The sequence below is a fragment of the Anabas testudineus genome, chromosome 1 (assembly GCF_900324465.2).
Source record: "Anabas testudineus chromosome 1, fAnaTes1.2, whole genome shotgun sequence".
In the NCBI taxonomy this organism is placed as follows: domain Eukaryota; kingdom Metazoa; phylum Chordata; class Actinopteri; order Anabantiformes; family Anabantidae; genus Anabas; species Anabas testudineus.
The window spans coordinates 1,294,789-1,300,788 of NC_046610.1; the positions used below are offsets into that span (position 1 = coordinate 1,294,789).

General features: G+C 45.2%; 9 non-coding genes across 9 annotated transcripts; all 9 read right to left on the minus strand.

Moving 5' to 3' along the window:
- Positions 1–9: 9 nt before the first annotated feature.
- Positions 10–81, minus strand: trnap-agg. The gene has a single exon. It is a non-coding gene; the product is annotated as a tRNA-Pro (tRNA).
- A 690-nt stretch (positions 82–771) lies between these two features.
- trnap-ugg lies at positions 772–843 on the minus strand. Its single transcript has one exon. It is a non-coding gene; the product is annotated as a tRNA-Pro (tRNA).
- Positions 844–1,442: 599 nt separating this feature from the next.
- Positions 1,443–1,514, minus strand: trnap-agg. Its single transcript has one exon. It is a non-coding gene; the product is annotated as a tRNA-Pro (tRNA).
- A 691-nt stretch (positions 1,515–2,205) lies between these two features.
- Positions 2,206–2,277, minus strand: trnap-ugg. The gene has a single exon. It is a non-coding gene; the product is annotated as a tRNA-Pro (tRNA).
- A 600-nt stretch (positions 2,278–2,877) lies between these two features.
- trnap-agg lies at positions 2,878–2,949 on the minus strand. Its single transcript has one exon. It is a non-coding gene; the product is annotated as a tRNA-Pro (tRNA).
- A 691-nt stretch (positions 2,950–3,640) lies between these two features.
- Positions 3,641–3,712, minus strand: trnap-ugg. The gene has a single exon. It is a non-coding gene; the product is annotated as a tRNA-Pro (tRNA).
- A 600-nt stretch (positions 3,713–4,312) lies between these two features.
- Positions 4,313–4,384, minus strand: trnap-agg. Its single transcript has one exon. It is a non-coding gene; the product is annotated as a tRNA-Pro (tRNA).
- A 691-nt stretch (positions 4,385–5,075) lies between these two features.
- Positions 5,076–5,147, minus strand: trnap-ugg. The gene has a single exon. It is a non-coding gene; the product is annotated as a tRNA-Pro (tRNA).
- Positions 5,148–5,747: 600 nt separating this feature from the next.
- trnap-agg lies at positions 5,748–5,819 on the minus strand. The gene has a single exon. It is a non-coding gene; the product is annotated as a tRNA-Pro (tRNA).
- Between the last annotated feature and the right edge of the window lie 181 nt (positions 5,820–6,000).

A 6,000-nucleotide genomic window follows, 5' to 3' on the forward strand; every position in this document is an offset into this window, starting at 1 on the left:
GTTAGGGACGGGCTCGTCCGGGATTTGAACCCGGGACCTCTCGCACCCTAAGCGAGAATCATACCCCTAGACCAACGAGCCAGGACGAAGGGTTGGGGGAGACAAAAAAAAAAATTCAATAAAAATAAATAAAAGAACAAGCAAACAAACTAAATAGCTGTATGGCTGGCATCGCAGTGAGCGAACTGGGCTAGCAGTTTTTTCTTACCTTCAGCTTAGTTCCTGAGTAAGGTTAAAGTGGACCTGGATCCAAGGATCCCACCATGGCTTTCCATCAACAGCTTGGCTAGCACAAAGCCCATAGTGTTCTGATAGGAAAGGCAGAGATATTGTACCGTCATTGATGCCGAGATGAAACTCGGTTGTGGACTTGGAACAACGGAGGTTGGTTCAGGTAGCCTACGTCAGCCTACTCCAGTGCTCTGTGTTAGAGTCTAAACAGCTCCTGGATGACACATCTTCATTTTCCTTGACAATCACTGACAGGTATAAAGCTAGGTGAAAGTCATTTGGAGGATTAAATCCATGCTGGAAAAACTCCCATTGCACATATCACCAACAGTTGCTTTCTCTTTGAGTGCTGAGAGGTTGGTAGGAGACTACGGCTATTGACCCACAACTAAGGACTCTCCTATCTGTGGAGTACGAGCAGACTGACATTCGTAGCCTCCTTCATTTTTGCTTCTTTGATGGAGACAAACAAATCAAGCATGCCTAGCAGGTAAGGTTTTTTTTGCAAGCAGCACTGTAATATGTAGGTAGGCAAAGCAGGGGCTCGTCCGGGATTTGAACCCGGGACCTCTCGCACCCAAAGCGAGAATCATACCCCTAGACCAACGAGCCCAGGCGAGCTCACGTCTCGCACAGCAAGAGTCGGCCTAAACAGTCTTAATATGAGTAACGTTAGAAAGACAAAGTCAATTACAGAGGCTGCATTTTCCATCAGTTTGAAGGAACTAGGACAGCGGTTTCCCCCTACTTCCAGGATTTGTACTAAGCTGGGCTACACAGCTTCTGAGCAATGGCTACATGAAATGTTGCTGAATTTGCGTCATATTTGGAGAACACAAACGTAATGGTTTGTTGAACTTTTGCATTCACTCACATTGCTAGAACACCACGACTGATCTGGCATCTGATAACAAACCTATATGCATACCCGTAGAGCAGCAAGCTAAAACAGGGAGAGCCCCTTCCAAGCAACAATTGGGTTAAACAGTGTTGAATTCAATTGAAGGCGAAACAACTTTGGAAAAAGAAAACCATCTTTATGTGGTTGGCACTGATGCAATTGTACTTGCAGTTTCCCGCAGCTCCTTGTTTTTATGTATTACACAAAAGACATTTTGGCTAAGAAAAGACATGATACTATGTAGGTGCAGGGTGTCGGAAGCAGTTGGACATTGGATTAAAGACAAACCCAAGGATGAAGAGTTAGGGACGGGCTCGTCCGGGATTTGAACCCGGGACCTCTCGCACCCTAAGCGAGAATCATACCCCTAGACCAACGAGCCAGGACGAAGGGTTGGGGGAGACAAAAAAAAAAAATTCAATAAAAATAAATAAAAGAACAAGCAAACAAACTAAATAGCTGTATGGCTGGCATCGCAGTGAGCGAACTGGGCTAGCAGTTTTTTCTTACCTTCAGCTTAGTTCCTGAGTAAGGTTAAAGTGGACCTGGATCCAAGGATCCCACCATGGCTTTCCATCAACAGCTTGGCTAGCACAAAGCCCATAGTGTTCTGATAGGAAAGGCAGAGATATTGTACCGTCATTGATGCCGAGATGAAACTCGGTTGTGGACTTGGAACAACGGAGGTTGGTTCAGGTAGCCTACGTCAGCCTACTCCAGTGCTCTGTGTTAGAGTCTAAACAGCTCCTGGATGACACATCTTCATTTTCCTTGACAATCACTGACAGGCATAAAGCTACGTGAAAGTCATTTGGAGGATTAAATCCATGCTGGAAAAACTCCCATTGCACATATCACCAACAGTTGCTTTCTCTTTGAGTGCTGACAGGTTGGTAGGAGACTACGGCTATTGACCCACAACTAAGGACTCTCCTATCTGTGGAGTACGAGCAGACTGACATTCGTAGCCTCCTTCATTTTTGCTTCTTTGATGGAGACAAACAAATCAAGCATGCCTGGCAGGTAAGGTTTTTTTTGCAAGCAGCACTGTAATATGTAGGTAGGCAAAGCAGGGGCTCGTCCGGGATTTGAACCCGGGACCTCTCGCACCCAAAGCGAGAATCATACCCCTAGACCAACGAGCCCAGGCGAGCTCACGTCTCGCACAGCAAGAGTCGGCCTAAACAGTCTTAATATGAGTAACGTTAGAAAGACAAAGTCAATTACAGAGGCTGCATTTTCCATCAGTTTGAAGGAACTAGGACAGCGGTTTCCCCCTACTTCCAGGATTTGTACTAAGCTGGGCTACACAGCTTCTGAGCAATGGCTACATGAAATGTTGCTGAATTTGCGTCATATTTGGAGAACACAAACGTAATGGTTTGTTGAACTTTTGCATTCACTCACATTGCTAGAACACCACGACTGATCTGGCATCTGATAACAAACCCTATATGCATACCCGTAGAGCAGCAAGCTAAAACAGGGAGAGCCCCTTCCAAGCAACAATTGGGTTAAACAGTGTTGAATTCAATTGAAGGCGAAACAACTTTGGAAAAAGAAAACCATCTTTATGTGGTTGGCACTGATGCAATTGTACTTGCAGTTTCCCGCAGCTCCTTGTTTTTATGTATTACACAAAAGACATTTTGGCTAAGAAAAGACATGATACTATGTAGGTGCAGGGTGTCGGAAGCAGTTGGACATTGGATTAAAGACAAACCCAAGGATGAAGAGTTAGGGACGGGCTCGTCCGGGATTTGAACCCGGGACCTCTCGCACCCTAAGCGAGAATCATACCCCTAGACCAACGAGCCAGGACGAAGGGTTGGGGGAGACAAAAAAAAAAAATTCAATAAAAATAAATAAAAGAACAAGCAAACAAACTAAATAGCTGTATGGCTGGCATCGCAGTGAGCGAACTGGGCTAGCAGTTTTTTCTTACCTTCAGCTTAGTTCCTGAGTAAGGTTAAAGTGGACCTGGATCCAAGGATCCCACCATGGCTTTCCATCAACAGCTTGGCTAGCACAAAGCCCATAGTGTTCTGATAGGAAAGGCAGAGATATTGTACCGTCATTGATGGCGAGATGAAACTCGGTTGTGGACTTGGAACAACGGAGGTTGGTTCAGGTAGCCTACGTCAGCCTACTCCAGTGCTCTGTGTTAGAGTCTAAACAGCTCCTGGATGACACATCTTCATTTTCCTTGACAATCACTGACAGGCATAAAGCTACGTGAAAGTCATTTGGAGGATTAAATCCATGCTGGAAAAACTCCCATTGCACATATCACCAACAGTTGCTTTCTCTTTGAGTGCTGACAGGTTGGTAGGAGACTACGGCTATTGACCCACAACTAAGGACTCTCCTATCTGTGGAGTACGAGCAGACTGACATTCGTAGCCTCCTTCATTTTTGCTTCTTTGATGGAGACAAACAAATCAAGCATGCCTGGCAGGTAAGGTTTTTTTTGCAAGCAGCACTGTAATATGTAGGTAGGCAAAGCAGGGGCTCGTCCGGGATTTGAACCCGGGACCTCTCGCACCCAAAGCGAGAATCATACCCCTAGACCAACGAGCCCAGGCGAGCTCACGTCTCGCACAGCAAGAGTCGGCCTAAACAGTCTTAATATGAGTAACGTTAGAAAGACAAAGTCAATTACAGAGGCTGCATTTTCCATCAGTTTGAAGGAACTAGGACAGCGGTTTCCCCCTACTTCCAGGATTTGTACTAAGCTGGGCTACACAGCTTCTGAGCAATGGCTACATGAAATGTTGCTGAATTTGCGTCATATTTGGAGAACACAAACGTAATGGTTTGTTGAACTTTTGCATTCACTCACATTGCTAGAACACCACGACTGATCTGGCATCTGATAACAAACCCTATATGCATACCCGTAGAGCAGCAAGCTAAAACAGGGAGAGCCCCTTCCAAGCAACAATTGGGTTAAACAGTGTTGAATTCAATTGAAGGCGAAACAACTTTGGAAAAAGAAAACCATCTTTATGTGGTTGGCACTGATGCAATTGTACTTGCAGTTTCCCGCAGCTCCTTGTTTTTATGTATTACACAAAAGACATTTTGGCTAAGAAAAGACATGATACTATGTAGGTGCAGGGTGTCGGAAGCAGTTGGACATTGGATTAAAGACAAACCCAAGGATGAAGAGTTAGGGACGGGCTCGTCCGGGATTTGAACCCGGGACCTCTCGCACCCTAAGCGAGAATCATACCCCTAGACCAACGAGCCAGGACGAAGGGTTGGGGGAGACAAAAAAAAAAAATTCAATAAAAATAAATAAAAGAACAAGCAAACAAACTAAATAGCTGTATGGCTGGCATCGCAGTGAGCGAACTGGGCTAGCAGTTTTTTCTTACCTTCAGCTTAGTTCCTGAGTAAGGTTAAAGTGGACCTGGATCCAAGGATCCCACCATGGCTTTCCATCAACAGCTTGGCTAGCACAAAGCCCATAGTGTTCTGATAGGAAAGGCAGAGATATTGTACCGTCATTGATGCCGAGATGAAACTCGGTTGTGGACTTGGAACAACGGAGGTTGGTTCAGGTAGCCTACGTCAGCCTACTCCAGTGCTCTGTGTTAGAGTCTAAACAGCTCCTGGATGACACATCTTCATTTTCCTTGACAATCACTGACAGGCATAAAGCTACGTGAAAGTCATTTGGAGGATTAAATCCATGCTGGAAAAACTCCCATTGCACATATCACCAACAGTTGCTTTCTCTTTGAGTGCTGACAGGTTGGTAGGAGACTACGGCTATTGACCCACAACTAAGGACTCTCCTATCTGTGGAGTACGAGCAGACTGACATTCGTAGCCTCCTTCATTTTTGCTTCTTTGATGGAGACAAACAAATCAAGCATGCCTGGCAGGTAAGGTTTTTTTTGCAAGCAGCACTGTAATATGTAGGTAGGCAAAGCAGGGGCTCGTCCGGGATTTGAACCCGGGACCTCTCGCACCCAAAGCGAGAATCATACCCCTAGACCAACGAGCCCAGGCGAGCTCACGTCTCGCACAGCAAGAGTCGGCCTAAACAGTCTTAATATGAGTAACGTTAGAAAGACAAAGTCAATTACAGAGGCTGCATTTTCCATCAGTTTGAAGGAACTAGGACAGCGGTTTCCCCCTACTTCCAGGATTTGTACTAAGCTGGGCTACACAGCTTCTGAGCAATGGCTACATGAAATGTTGCTGAATTTGCGTCATATTTGGAGAACACAAACGTAATGGTTTGTTGAACTTTTGCATTCACTCACATTGCTAGAACACCACGACTGATCTGGCATCTGATAACAAACCCTATATGCATACCCGTAGAGCAGCAAGCTAAAACAGGGAGAGCCCCTTCCAAGCAACAATTGGGTTAAACAGTGTTGAATTCAATTGAAGGCGAAACAACTTTGGAAAAAGAAAACCATCTTTATGTGGTTGGCACTGATGCAATTGTACTTGCAGTTTCCCGCAGCTCCTTGTTTTTATGTATTACACAAAAGACATTTTGGCTAAGAAAAGACATGATACTATGTAGGTGCAGGGTGTCGGAAGCAGTTGGACATTGGATTAAAGACAAACCCAAGGATGAAGAGTTAGGGACGGGCTCGTCCGGGATTTGAACCCGGGACCTCTCGCACCCTAAGCGAGAATCATACCCCTAGACCAACGAGCCAGGACGAAGGGTTGGGGGAGACAAAAAAAAAAAATTCAATAAAAATAAATAAAAGAACAAGCAAACAAACTAAATAGCTGTATGGCTGGCATCGCAGTGAGCGAACTGGGCTAGCAGTTTTTTCTTACCTTCAGCTTAGTTCCTGAGTAAGGTTAAAGTGGACCTGGATCCAAGGATCCCA